Raw genomic sequence first — 15,352 nt, forward strand, 5'->3', positions numbered from 1 at the left:
CCGGCAGCACAGTCGGTTTGTTTACACCAGCATCACCATAAACATGTGAGTAATGAGTTATGCTACAGTGTCACAATGGCTACATCATTAAGCAATAGGGCTTTTTTAGCTACATTATGGTATATGGGACCACCATCATATATGTAGTTTGTCACTGACAAGAAAGTCATTATGCAGTGCATGACTGTATACAGATGGTCCTCAACTTATGATGGAGTTACAGCCTGTTAAACTCACTAGAAGTTGAAAATATTGTAAGTAAAAAATCCATTTAATATACCTAACATACTATACAATATAGGTTAGCCTGGCCTACCTTAAATGTGCTTAGAACACTTACATTAATCTACAGTTGGGCAAAACCAGCTAACACAAAATCTGTTTTATAATAAAGCATTGATTACTGTACTGAAAATGAAAAACAGAATCATTGTGTGGATACTAGAAATATGGTTTCTGCTGAATACTTATCACTTTCATACCATTATAAAGTCTGGAAATCTTAAGTCACACCATAAGTTGGACTGTCTATATCAACTTTTTTCATTGTAGTAAGAATACTTAACATGAGCTCTGCCATCTTAATTTTTTTCTGTACTATACAGTATTGTTAAATATAGGCACAATATTGTACAATAGACGTACTCATTTTGCATAACTGAAACTTTGTACCCACTGAATATCATGAACTCCTTATTTCTTCCTTTTCCCAGCCCCTGGCAGTCACCATTTTACTCTTTGTTTCTATGACTATGATTGTTTTAGATACCTGATAAGTGGAATCATGCAGTATTTGTCTTTCTGTGACTCATTTACTTCGTTTAGCATAGTGACTTTCAGGTTCATCCATGTCGCTGCATATGGCAGGATTTTTTTTTTCAGTCTGAATAGTATTCCATTTTTCTTTATTCTTTCATCCATCAAAAGACATTAAGGTTATTTCCACATCTTGGCTATTGTGAATAATGCTGCAGTAAACATGATAGTACATATATCTCTTCAGGACCCTGATTTTAATGCTTTTAGATATGTACCCAGAAGTAGGATTGCTGGATCATATGGTCGTTCTATTTTTAATTTTTTAAGGCTAATTTTCCATGGCCAATGCACCGTGTTATATAGTCTACAAGAGTTCCAGTTTCTCCACATCCTCACAGTTACCTTTTGTTTTTTCAATAATAGACATCCTAACATGTGTGAGGTGGTAGCTCATTGTGGTTTTGATTTGCCTAATTAAGTGTTGTAACACCTTCAAGTTTTCAAAACAAGTATTAGAAAAGAACTGACTGCATATGTAAGATAGAGCTGTAATTGATTTTTTCCTTTATGTGTGATCTGTTGTGCCAGTACCTTTTATAGAATAGTCCATCTTTGCCTATTAGTTTGTAATGATGCTTTTGATATATGTCCTCACATATTTGTGAGTCTGGCTCTTATTTCTTTGCACTGTTTTCATTGGTGTTTTTACTTCTCTCTATGCCAATATCACATTTTCTTAATCACAGCTTTGACACTTTGTAACCTTGGGCAAGTTAATTTCTCTGTGCATATGTACTCCATCTGAAATTAAGATAATAGTACCTACTTCATTGGGTAAATGAAAATATATTAATGTGCTTAGAAGTATGCACATGGCTCAAGAGTAAAACTCAAATATTAGTGATTTTGTTGTTAAATCAAACTTAATAAAGTTAATAAGCTTAATTAACTTAATTAGTAAGTTAATAACTTAATTAAATTAATAATAAATTAAGCTTAATAAAGAGGCTTAGTAATGAGGAAACTGAGATTTCCATCTTGTTTTTCTTCCAAACTTTCTGGTGAACTGGAGAGAGGGTTATGGAGGGATTCCCTGAAACAGTGACATTTAGGCAGATATATGAAAGATTATAGGTGTTAACTATGTGTCTTAGTCCCTTCAGGCTAGTATAACAAAGTACCAGTAAGTGGCTTAAAAACAGCAAATTTATTTGTCACTGTTCTGGAGGCTGGGAAATCCAAGATGGCTAGGTACTGGCAGGTTCTGTGTTTGGTGAGGACACAGCATACTTTCTGGTTCATAAATGGAACCTTCTAGCTGTAGTGGAAGGGATGAGGTGTCTCTCTGGGAGCCTCTTTTATAAAGGCATAAATTCCATTTGTGAGGACTCTGCCCTTATGATCTAATCACCTCCTAATACCCTATCCTTGGGGGTTAGGATTTTAACATTAATTCTGGGAGAGGAGACACACGCATTCAGACCATAGCTCTACATGTTGAAGAGAATAAGGGAATTTTCTAGGTAGAAGGGGTTATGAGGCAGAAAATGGTGTGTCAAGGAACTGAAAGAAGCCTCTTGCAGCTGGATGTGGGCACAAAGAAAAATGGTACCTGCTGAGTCTAAACGGGTAGCTAGGGTTAGATCATACAAGACCTTTTAGGCAATGTTAAGCATTGTAGACTTCATCCTACATAGTTACAACTATTTGTATTGGTTGATATCCTGATGACTTTAAGTCAATAAAAGAAACTCAAAAGCAAAAATTGGGCTTATCTGGACCCTAATAGTAAATGAGGATTAAGAATACCATTGAGAAGCCAGGTGTGGTGGCTCACGCCTGTAATCTCAGCACTTTGGGAGGCCAAGGTGGGCGGATCGTGAGGTCAGGAGATCAAGACCATCCTGGCCAAAAACCCTGTCTCTACTAAAAAAAACAAAAAATTAACCAGGCATGGTGGTGGGCGCCTGTAGTCCCAGCTATTTGGGAGGCTGAGGCAGGAGAATGGCGTAAACCCAGGAGGCGGAGCTGCAGTGAGCAGAGATCGCACCATTGCACTCCAGCCTGGACAACAGAGCGAGACTCCGTCTCAAAAAAAAAAAAAATACCTTTGAGAATATATAAATTCAGGTCTTTGTTCATTATTTGTAGTCTTTGTAATCTATTGATTCTGTTCTAGTATTTTTATCAGTTCTAATTGAACATTGAAATTTTGGCAGATTTCATAGATGTAGAAGTATAGTTTTTACAGTGCAACAGATCTATATAAATGTATTGAAATAAAATCTTTTCATTTATTTTTCTGTGTCATCTAATCTTACCTTTCTTAGTCTTCTTTCTTGTCTACGTCATCCAATCTTGTCTTTCTAATATATACCTAACAACACTATACATTATTTCTGGAATAGATTCTCCAATTTTTCTTTTTTTGTTTGCTTTTTGAGACAGAATCTTGCTCTATTGCCCAGTCTGGAGTGCAGTGGCATGCTCTCAGCTGACTGCAACCTCCACCTCCTGGATTCAAGCAATTCTTGTGCCTCAGCCTCCTGAGTAGCTGGGGTTACAAAAGCGTGTGCCACCACACTTGACTAAATTTTGTATTTTTAGTAGATATAGGATTTTAACATGTTGGCCAGGCTGGTCTTGAACTCCTGGCCTCAAGTGATCCAGCCATCTTGGCCTCCCACAGTGCTGGGATTACAGGCGTGAGCCACCATACCTGGCCAGATTCTCCTATTTTTCTGCTTTCCTGATGTTTCATTACCATAAAATTGTATAGATAGCCCTGATAGAAATATAGTGCCCTTTTTCAATTGAAGATAGTATTGAAAGCAATTAAATATCATCAAATGGGAAAGTCTCCTATCATAATAGTATCGTTGTACAGAAAGAAGTTACTACAAGATCTAGGAAAGATAGTTGATACAGAAATGTATGACAATACATGGATAGTTGATACAGAAATGTATGGCATTAGAAGGTTTACATACTTTTAGTACTGTAGTCCCTTTTTATCTGCAGAGGGTAAGTTCCAAGACCCTCAGTGGATGCCTGAGCCTACAGATAGTACCAAACCTGATATACACTGCTTTTTCCTGTACTTAGATGTAATAAAGTTTATAGGCCAGGCACAGTGGCTCGTGTTTATAATCCCAGCACTTTGGGAGGCCAAAGTGCGAGGGCTGCTTGAGCCCAGGAGCTTGAAACTATCCTGGGCAACATAGTGATATATCATCTCTACAAAAAATAAACAAAATTAGCTGGTTTTGTGGCACATGCCTGTAGTCCCAGCTACTCAGGAGACTGAGGTGGGACTATCACTTGAGCCAGGGAGGTCGAGGCTACAGTGAGCTGTGATCGTGCCACTGTACTCCAGCCTGGGTGACAGAGCAAGACCCTGTCTCAAAAAATAATAATAATAATAATAAAGTTATAAATTAGCCACTGGAAGATTAACAGCAACAATTAATAATAAAATAGGACAGTTATGACAATATCCTGTAAAAGTTATGTGGATGTGGTTTCTCAAAATATCTTACTGTACTCTGCTTACCCTTTTTGTAATAGTGTGAGATGATAAAATGCATATGTGATGAGATGACATGAGGTAAATGACATAGGCATTATGATGTAAATGGAAGATTTCAGAAATAATTTATAGATTTTAAATTACCTGTGTTCTGCGTAGCGTGATGAAATACTGTGCCATTCCACCCAAACTGTCTTCAAGCTGTCTTGGTTATCAGGTCGACTGTTGCAGTATCACAATCCTTATGTTCAAGTATCCCTTATTTTATTTAATAATGACCCAAAATGCAAGAGTGGTGAGAGTACCACAGTTGACAGTTAACCCGCAGAAAGTGAAACTGCAGCTAAAAGGAGGCTACTGTATAACTGTAAAGGATTTATTAAGTACTTTGGGAGATAGAACTCCATATCTTACAAATGTTTAAGTAACTATAAATAGAATTTCTGTATTATTCCACAAATTGTTTTTAATGTGTTTTCTAAATGATGTTTGTAACCGTAGTATTAATGTTATCTCAAGTACATATTCTATTTTTAATGCATGTGGCATTATCTTTTTAAGAAAACTGACGGGAAATTTTGCATTTCCATTTTAAAGGGAAACGTCAGTAACTAAGAAAAATTAACTGAAGTTCGGAATCTACCCTCCCGAATGATACTACACTCCCCAGTAGTTTTCATACAAGTAAATCATTAAGGGGCAGATAACCCCTTACAAACTACTTTTATAGATAGTAGAAGAGTAAAAGCTATTCTAGGTTTGTTAGAAGAGTACAGGAGAAAAAGCTCGGCAAGTGCAGAAAATTTTCATCACCTTCAACACTTAGTCATGATAGTCTAAACAAATGTCGAATAGAAAGGAACTTCTCTAAGTTCATTAACAGTATCAAAAACCTACAGCAAGCTAATAAGCAGCATTTATCAAAAATCTACCTAGTGGTGAAACTTTAAATATTGTCATTAAAAAATCAAAACAAAAATGTTTGCTGTCTCTTCACCTATATTTTAGAAGCCCTAGCCAAGAAAAATAGGCAATAGACAAGAACAATAGGAATACAATTAGAAAGATTAAACACATTATTTGCCGCGACAATATGAGTTTTTACATAGAAAAATCTAAGGGAACCTACAACCAGGTAGAACTACTAAGAGTTCAGGATGCTGGTGGATATCAGATTAATCACTTTAAAAAATTAGGCTGAGCACAGTGGTTCATGCTTGTTATCCCAGCACTTTGTGAGGCCGAGGCGGGCGGGTCACTTGAGGCCAGGAGTTTGAGACCAGCCTGGCCAAGATGGCAAAACCCAGTCTTTACTAAAAATAGTAAAATTAGCTGGGCATGGCACAAGCCATAATCCCAGCTACTCTGGAGGCTGAGGCACAAGAATTGCTTGAACCCGGGAAGTGGAGGTTCAGTAAGCCAAGATCATGCCACCACACTCCAGCCTGGGCAATAGAGTGAGACCCTGTCTCTAAAAAACAAACAACAAATATTATTTCTATGCATCAACTACAAGCAGTTATAGAATGTAATTAATTAGAAAAAAAGGTAAAATTCACAGAGAAGAACTGAGGTTTCTAGGAATGAATTTAGCAAAACATGATTTTTATTGGGAAAACATATAAAATTCATTAACAGACATTAACCTGAATAATGAAGAGATATGCCATGGCTGTGGATAAAAAGACTCACTTTGGTAAAGATGGCAGTGTCCCTCAATTTTGTAAGTTTAATATACTTCCCATCAAAATCTTATTAGACTTTTTTGTGGAACTTTGCAAAGAAAGCAAATCGAATGTCTGAGTATAAGTAAAATCATTGCTAGTCTAGTCAGTATTTATTTTAGAAAATAGGATTTTCTTAAGACTTAGTCCCTCAATTCTTTTCTCAAAAATCTTAATCTCCACAATGTGTGGGGGCTTTCCATTGCATAATCTTGACAGTGGGTTCAGAATACTGGTACACAGATAATTCTGCATATCTACTTTTAGGGAGTTAGACTCATGAATATTCTTTAAGAATTCTGAGGTTTTGTTAGGTTAGTGCCTTTGCTTTAGCTATTTTCAGACTTTAACTGTGGGTTTTTATTCTTATAGTGTTATATATGGTAATCATAGAAAGAAACACTAGAATGGATAACCTTCTAAAAAACTTCTTTACCTGTAGTATTACACACATGAGCTTTAAATCTCTCATTAACCTTTATCTTTACTGTTGATTCTGCTTGTGATTGAACCTGGTTAAATGTGGGGAAAATGTTTCTAGAAAAGAATTTAAAATCATTATGAACCAATGACAGTGGTATTTTATAGGAGGTATACTGTAGTCAGAATAAATTTTTGCAATGTTTTAGGTATATATTTTTTTAATGCTTTCTATCCTAGTGAACACTTGTTTTACTTTTTCTGTCATTGGTCATCTGATAAGAAGCTAGTTCTAGGTAGCTGAAAATAAGATGAATATAGTTTCAGTAATGTTTACAGTGTTAGCTCTATCACACTTTTGAAATCATTCAAAAACCAATCCTGCTTGCCCCTACTATAGGAGGAACAGTCAGAGATAGTATTGTTGTTGTTAACTTCCGTTGGTAAAGAAGCTTAATTAATGTTTTAAGACTGATTATACTTTCTATTAATATTTTTATAGATTTAAGGAGTACAAATACAGTTTTGTTACATGGATGAACTGCATAATGGTGAAGTATGATCTTTTAATGTAGCCATCAGCTGAATAGTGTATATTGTACTCATTTAATAATTTATCATCCCTAACCCGCCTCCCACCCTTCTGAGTCTCCAATGTCTGTTATTTCACTCCCTGTGTCCGTGTGTATACATGGTTTAGCTACTACTTAGAAGTGATAACATGCAGTATTTGACTTTGTATTTCTGAATTATTTCCCCTAAGATAATGGCCTCCAGTTCCATCCATGTTGCTGCAAAAAACATGCCTTCATTCTTTTTTATGGCTGAGTAGTATTCCACGATGTGTGTGTGTGTGTGCCACATTGTCTTTATCCAGTCATCCATTCATGGACACTTAAAGTGTTTCCTAAGATAATGGCCTCCACTTCCATCCATGGTGCTGCAAAAAAAAAACATGGTTTTATTCTTTTTTTATGGCTGAGTAGTATTCCACGGTGTGTGTGTGTATCCATATATGTCACATTGCCTTTATCCAATCATCCACTGATGGACACTTAGGTTGTTTCCATATCTTTGCTATTGTGAATAGTCCTGTGATAAACATAAAAGTGCACGTGTCTTTTTGATAGAATTATTTCATTTCCTTTGAGTATATGCCCAGTAGTGTAATTACTACATCTAGTGGTAGTTCTATTTTTAGTTTTTTGAGAAATCTCCATACCGTTTTCCATACTGTTTTCCATAAAGGTTGTACTAATTTCCATTCCCACCATGCCTTTTCCTCTGCATCCTTGCCAACATCTGTTATCTTTTGACCTTCTAATAATGGCCATTCTGACTGGTGTGAGATGCTTTTTCACTGTAGTTTTACTTGCATTTATCTGATAATTAGTGATGTGAAAACTTTTTCATATGTTAGTTGATTATTTATATGTGTTTGAAATTTTTCTGTTTAGAGTAAACAGACAATCTACAGAATGGGAGAAAATATTTTCAAACTATACATACAACAAAAGACCAATATCTGGACTCTGTAAGGAACTTAATAAGAAAAAAACCAACCCTATTAAAAAGTGGACAAAGGACATGAACAGAATTCTCCAAAGAATACATATAGCCAGCAAACATATGAAACAATGCACAAAATCACTAATAATCAGAGAAATACAAATCAAAACCACAATGAGGTACCATCTCATACCAGTCAGAATGGCTATTATTAAAAAGTTAAATAACAGATTTTAGCAAGATTGCAGAGAAAAGGGAATGCTTAATATGTTATTGGTGAGAATGCAAATTAGTTCAGCCCCTGTGGAAAGCAGTTTGGAGATTTCTCAAAGAACTAAAAATAGAAATACCATACACTCAGCAGTCCTATTACTAGAAAATAAATCATTCTGTCAAAAAGACACCTGCCAAAAGTATCACAGTACTATTCACAATAGTAAAGACGTGGAATCAACCCGGGTGCCCATCATTGATGGGTTGGGTAAAGAAAATGTGATACATGGCCAGGTGTGGTGGCTCATTCCTGTAATCCCAGCACTTTGGGAGGCCCAGGCAGCAGATCACTTGAGGTCGGGAGTTCGAGACCAGCCTGACCAACACGGTAAAACCTGTCTCTACTAAAAATACAAAATTAGCCAGGCATGGTGGCGCATCCCTGTAATCCCAGCTACTCGGGAGGCTGAGGCAGGAGAATTGCTTGAACCTGGGAGGTGGAGGTCGTGGTGAGCTGAGATCGCACCATTGCACTCCAGCCTGGGCAACAAGAGTGAAACTCTGTCTCAAAAAAAAAGAAAATGTGATACATACACACCATGGAGTACTGTGCAGCTATCAAAAAGAATGAAATTATATCCTTTACAGCAACATGGATGCAGCTGGAGGCCATTATTCTAAGCAAATTAACACAGATACAGAAGACCAAATACTGTGTGTTCTCACTTATAAGTAGGAGCTAAACATTGGGTATACACGAACACAAACTGGGAACAATAGACACTGGGGATTCCAAAAGAGAGGAGGGACAGAGGGGAGTAGAGGTTGAAAAACAACCTATCCATTACGTATTTGCTAGTAACAAACCTGTGTATGTACCCCCGAATCTAATATTAAAAATAAAATTTAAAATATTTTTAACTGAATTTTTGATATAAAAATAACTTTTAAAAATCTATGTTCTTTGTCCACTTTTAAATGAGTGTGTTTTTTTTGTTGCCGTCATTGTCATTGAGTAGTTTGAGTTCCTTGTAAATTCTGAATATTAGTCCTTTGTTGGAGGCATAGATTACAGATGTTTTCTCCCATTGTTAGGTTGTCTGTTCACAATTATTTCTTTTGCTGTACAAAAGTTTTTCAGTTAAACTGAGTCACTTTTGTCTATTTTTGTTTTTTGTTTGATTTGTTTTTGAGATGTTAGTCATAAATTCTTTTGTGTAGGCCAGTATACGAGAGTTTCTCCTAGGGTTTTTTTTTTTTTTTTTTTTTAGGACGTTTATAAAAGTTTCAAGATCTTGAATATACCTTGCGTTAATTTTTGTTGTTGTTGTTTTTCTACCTTGAGTTAAATATTTTTTATAGTGAGAGGTAGGGGTCCAGTTTCATTCTTCTGCATGTGGCGATCCAGTTTTCCCAGCACCATTTATTGAATAGGGTCTCCTTTTCCAGTGAATGTTTTTGTCAGCTTCGTTGAAGATCAGTTGGCTATAGGTATGTGGCTTTATTTCTGGACTCTCTGTTCTGTTCCATTGATCTGTGCATCTGTTTTTGTACCAGTACCATGCTGCTTTGGTTACTATAACCTTGCAGTGTAATTTGAAGTTGAGTAATTTGATGCCTCCAGCTTTGTTCTTTTTGCTTAGGATTGTTTTGTCTCTTGAGATTTTTTTTTTTATATCATATGAGTTTTAGAATTGTTTTTTCTAATTCAGTGAAACATGATGTTGGTATTTTGATAGAAATTACATTGAATCTGTAGATTGCTTTGGGCAAGGGGAGTATGAGTTATTTTAACATTATTGATTCTTCTGATCCATCAGCATGGGATGTTGTTCCACTTATTTGTGTCATCTGCAGTATCTTTCATCATTGTTTTGTAGTTTTCCTTATAGAGGTCTTTCACCTCCTTGATTAGATGTATTCCTTGGTATTTTACTTTTTTTTTTTGGTAGCTTTGGTAAATGAAACTGACGTTGATTTGGTTCTCAGCTTGATTGTTAGTAGTGTATAAAATTGCTTCTGGTTTTTGTAAGTTGATTTTGTATGCTGAAACTTTACTAGTTTGTTTCTCAAAGAAGTCTTCATGGAATCTTTAGGGTTATCTAGGTATAAGATGATACTGTCAGCAAACAGAGATAACTTGACTTCCTCTTTTCCAACTTGAATGACTTACTTCTCTTTCCTGTTTTCTGGCTGTGACTTTTAGTACTATATTGAATTGGAGTGTGTAAGTGGGCATTTTTGTCTTGTTCTCATTTTTAGTGGGAATGCTTTCAACTTTTCTCCATTCGTATGATATTGGTTGTAGTTTCGTTGTATGTGACTTTTATTATTTTGAGATACGTTCCTTCTGTGCCTACTTTGTTGCTGGTATTCATCATGATATGTTGAATTTTACCAGCTGCTATTTTTGCATCTATTGAGATTATTGTATGGTTTTTGTTTTTAATTTTGTTTGTGGTGAGTTGCATTTATTGATTTGCATATGTTGAACTTTCCTCGCATGCCTGGAGTAAAACCCACATGATCATGGGGTATTATCTTTTTGAACACTGTTGTATTCAATTTGCTAATATTTCGTTGAGGAATTTTGCGTCTATATTCATCAGGAGATATTGGTCTGTAGTTTTCTTTATTTGTTGAGTCCTTGTTTGACTTTGGTATCAGGTTGACACTGGCCTTGTAGAATTAGAAAGGGAAGATTCCCTCTACTATTTTGGAACAGTTTCAGTGGGATTGGTACAAGTTCTTTTTATGTCTGGTAGTATTCAGCTCTGAATCCATCCTGTCCTGAGCTTTTTGTTGTTGTTGTTGTTGTTGTTGTTGTTGTGAGACTTTCATCTTACTGATTTAATCTTAGTACTCATTATTGGTCTGTTCAGGGTTTCCAGTTCTTTCTGGTTCTATACAATCGGGAGGTTGTATGTTTCCAGGAGTTTACCCACTTCCTCTAGGTTTTCTAGTTTGTGTATGTAGAGGTGCTCATAGTAGTCTCTGATGACCTTTTGTGTTTCTGCAGTATCAGTTATAATCTTTTCTTTTTTATGTCTGATTGTGTTTATTTGAATTTTCTCTCCTCTTGGTTGGTCTACCTAGCAGTCTATCTGTTTTCTCTTTTCAAATAACTTTTCATTTCATTGATCTTTTTGTGCTGTATTTTTTATCTCAGTGTCACTTACTTTTCCTCTGATCTTTATGTCTTTTCTTCTGTCAACTTTGGGTTTAGTTCTTTTTTTCTGTTTCATTGGGTGTGACATTCGGTTGTTGATTTGTGTGGTTTTTTTGTTATTGTTTTGTTTTGTTTTTTAGACAATATAAACTTTCCTCTTAGCACTGCTTTTGCTGTATCCCAGAGGTTTGGTATGTTGTATCTCCTTTTTCATTCATTTAAACATTTTTTAAAATTTTCAGCTTAATTTTGTTGTTGACCCAAAGATCATTCAGGAACATGTTACTGAATTTCCATGTCTTTGTATAGCTTGAAGAATTCCCCCTTGGGAATGATTTCTAGCTTTATTTCACTGTGTTTAAGAAGATACTTGATATTACTTCAATTTTAAAAAAATTTTTTAAGACTTGTTTTGTGGCATACCATATGGCCTATTTTGGAGAATGTTTCATGCATGATGAAAAGAATGTATATTCTGCTATTTGGGGGTAGAATGTTCTGCAAATGTCTGCCAAAAAGATTTACTTTAGAATCCAATTTAATTCTGGTGTTTCTTTGTTGGTTTTGTGTCCTGATGATCTGTCTAGTGCTGTCAGTGGAATATGGAAGTCCCCCACTATTATTGTATTGCTATTTATATCTTTTCTTAGGTCTTTTTTTATGAATCTGAGTTTTGGTCCTCTGGTGTTGGGTACATATATATTTAGGATTGTTATATCTTTCTATTGAGTTGATCCCTTTATCATTATAATGACTTTGTATTTTTTTACTGTTTCTGATTTAAAGTCAGCTTTATCTGATCTAAGTATAGCTACTCCTACTTGTTTTTGGTTTCCGTTTACATGGAGTATCTTTTTGCACCCCTTTCTTCAGTCTGTAAGTTTCTTTACCACTAAAGTGAGTTTTTATTGTTAGCAGCATAGAGTTGGATCTTGTTTTCTAAATTCATCCTGCCAATCTTTTATCTTTTAAGTAGAGCATTTAACCCATTTATGTTTGAGGTAAATATTGATATGTGAGATTTTATTCCTGTAGTAATGTTAATTGTTATCACATTGCTTTGTAGTTTCATTGGTGTAATTATTTTACAAGATCTGTGGATTTTTTACTTTATTACGTTTTTATGATGGCAAGTATTGACCCTTCATTTCCAGGTTTGACCTCCATTGATCATTTTTGTAGAGTCAGTCTAGTGGTGACAGATTCCCTCAATGATTGTTTTTCTAGGAAAGACTTTGTATCTTCTTTATTCCTAAAGCTTTTTCTAGCAGGATACAAATTTTCAAGTTGACAGGTTTTTTTTTTTTTTCTTTAAGCCTGTTTTGAAAATAGAATCCCAGTCTCTTCTGACTTGTAAGTCATCTGCCAGGAAGTCTGTTGTTAGTCTGATGGAGTTTCCTTTGTAGGTGACCAAATGCTTTTTCTCTTACTGAGACCTGACACAGTCTGATTACTCTTTGTCATGGTGAGGCCCTTCTTGTAATGTATTTTTCTGGATTTCATTGAGCCTGTTATTCTGGATGTCTAGATCACTTACTGGACAAGAGAAGTTGGTTTTCCAAACTTTTTGCTTTCTTTTCTTTTCTTTCTCAAGAATACCTAAAATTCCTAGGTCCAGACGTTTTAAGTCTCCTACTTCTTGAAGCCTTTGTTCATCTTTAGCATTCTTTTTTCTTTCTTCAAAAGACCTGTCTTTATGTTCTGAGATTGTTTCTTCTCCTTGATCTAGTGTATTGTTGAAGCGTTCATCTGTAGGATTTTGTAAATCCTTCAGTGAATTTTTTATTTCCAAAAGATTTCATTTATATCCTTAATTGATTTTCTGTTTCTTTGTGTTGGTTTTTCACATTTTCTGTGAATCTCATTGAGCTTCCCTAAAAATCAATATTGTGAATTATTTAGCATTTCAGTAATGTTGAATAGGATTTATTGCTAGAGAGTTAGTGTGATCCTTTGAGAGTGTTGTAACACCCTGTTTTTTCAAACTTCCAGAATTACTGTACTGGTTCTTTCTCATCTGGAAAAACTCATTTCTCAGTTTGAATTAATTTTTGTATGGGCGAGACTGTTTTCCCTTGAGGATGTGACTATAATGTATGTTGAATAGGGTCATTTGGCTTTGCTTCTGGGTGCTTTTAGTGGCAAAGACTCTGTATGAATTTCCTGGTTTTAGATAGCCTTTGTTTGGTGACTTTCTCAAACATCAGGTGTGATAGTGGTATACTTGGCATGTGAAGCAGGCTCACAGCCTCCTGTAGAGCCAGAGTAGCAGAGGTCTCAAGAAGCTTATCTTGTTCCCAAGTTGTGTGCATTTATGGTAGCAGATTTGTATTGGGTTGTGCAGTTCATCCTCCAGGCCAGTAGTAGCATTTGCAGGTATGAGTCAGCATCAGTGGTAACAGTGGGGTTTACGCTTGACCTTTGTTTGCCAGGGAAAGCTCAGATATTCTGATGACTGGCGGAAGCGCCAGCCCTGACGAGGGTGGCAGGGGAGAGGGGAGTCATCGGGCCACTGGTAAAATGCACTGAGGTCTTTTGTGGAGGGAGGTGGGGGGTGTAGGCCGGGGTAATGAGCTGTCTTAGCACCCTGGCCTCAGCCGGCGGGAATGTGCTGTTTCCCTCTCACAGTCCTGTTCTGGTGCTCAGGTTGTTCAGTTCTCTTAGACACTGCCATTTATTTCCAAGCTGCAATGTAGCCTAGAACTGAAGGAGATGCTTGCCCCATGGCTTGACACTACACTTCTGTGCTGTCTGGAAATGGGTGCCATGCAGACTCTGCTCCCCATGGCAGGACCCCTGAAACTATGCAGAGAGTGGGAGAGGACCCACCTTTCTCATGAACCTGGGCCCAGAGGTCACTGCCAGTGGAGCTGCAGTTGCCCCTCACAGCTTCACATAGCCTGCCCTCTGGTTTCTTGTGCCAGCTTCCTATGCGAGCAGCAGTGACTGTGTCTGCAACAGTGGGTGGAGGGGGAGGAGAAGTCCCCTTCTTTATGTTTGGGCTCAAGCACAGAGGCCACTTGGCCAATGGTACGGGACCTTACTGATCACTTGCAGTGCTGAGCAGAGTTTGTGTCTCTGTGTCTCTGCCAGGAGAAGGCATTCACTTGCAACCCCAAGCAGGGAGCGCTTGGGGGGCTCTGGAAAATGCATGTTTTGGTTTCCTTTGTCCCAGGGGCTGTCCCTTTGGTGCACTGCACTTTTCCTTCCCTTAAAAGTAGCACTCCTTGAGGGAATGATTATTGGGAACCTTGCAGCAGCCCTGGGTCTAACTAGCTCTGTGCCACTGCTGCCCGCTGAGTGGGTGCTGGGGAATGTCAGCAAGAGCTCCCAGGATATGGAAGCACAAGGGCTGAGGTTCCCTGGGCAAGTTGAAGTCCCCTGATGGATGTGCTCTGACAATGATGCCTTGCCACAGACGCTCAAGTCTAGGGGGGTGGGAAGGTGAGCAACCCAGCGTGAGCTTGCAGTCTGGTGTAACACCCTCAAGAAATCTCTACCCTTACCACTGTCTGGGTTTGTGAGAGCAGAGGAGCTCTCCCATAGATGGCATACTAGCAGTCCACCACAGGAATGAAGGATCCCAAACACTCTTGCTTACCCTTTTCCATGCAACACCAAGTCCCTTAGGGCTCCCAGCAACTGTTTTTTGGCCACTCACTTCCTTTTTTTTCTATGTCTAAATTTTTTCCTGTGATTTTTGTGTACTACTAGTATTCTCTCTTTGATATTCTGTTAGAGCTGTGATTATGTGTTTGTAATTTTGGTTCTTTTTTCTTTTTTGAGACCGAGTCTCACTCTTTCACCCAGCCTGGAATGCAGTAGTATGATCTCGGCTCACTGCAACCTCTGCCTCCCAGGTGCAAGCAGTTCTCCTGCCTCAGCCTCCTGAGTAGCTGGGATTACAGGCACCTGCCACCATGCCTGGCCAATTTTTGTATTTTAGGTAGAGACGGGATTTCACCATGTTGGCCAGGCTGATCTTGAACTCCTGACCTCAACTGATCCACCCGCGTCAGCCTTCCAACA

The 15,352-nt window shown here is 37.4% G+C and overlaps 1 protein-coding gene across 3 annotated transcripts in view; it reads left to right on the forward strand.

Annotated features, from left to right (window-relative positions):
• Positions 1-15,352, forward strand: part of USP15 (ubiquitin specific peptidase 15) — a 143,963-nt gene that overhangs the window by 18,164 nt on the left and 110,447 nt on the right. The window lies entirely within an intron of this gene.

Source organism: Chlorocebus sabaeus, chromosome 11, assembly GCF_047675955.1.
Source record: "Chlorocebus sabaeus isolate Y175 chromosome 11, mChlSab1.0.hap1, whole genome shotgun sequence".
Classification (NCBI taxonomy): domain Eukaryota; kingdom Metazoa; phylum Chordata; class Mammalia; order Primates; family Cercopithecidae; genus Chlorocebus; species Chlorocebus sabaeus.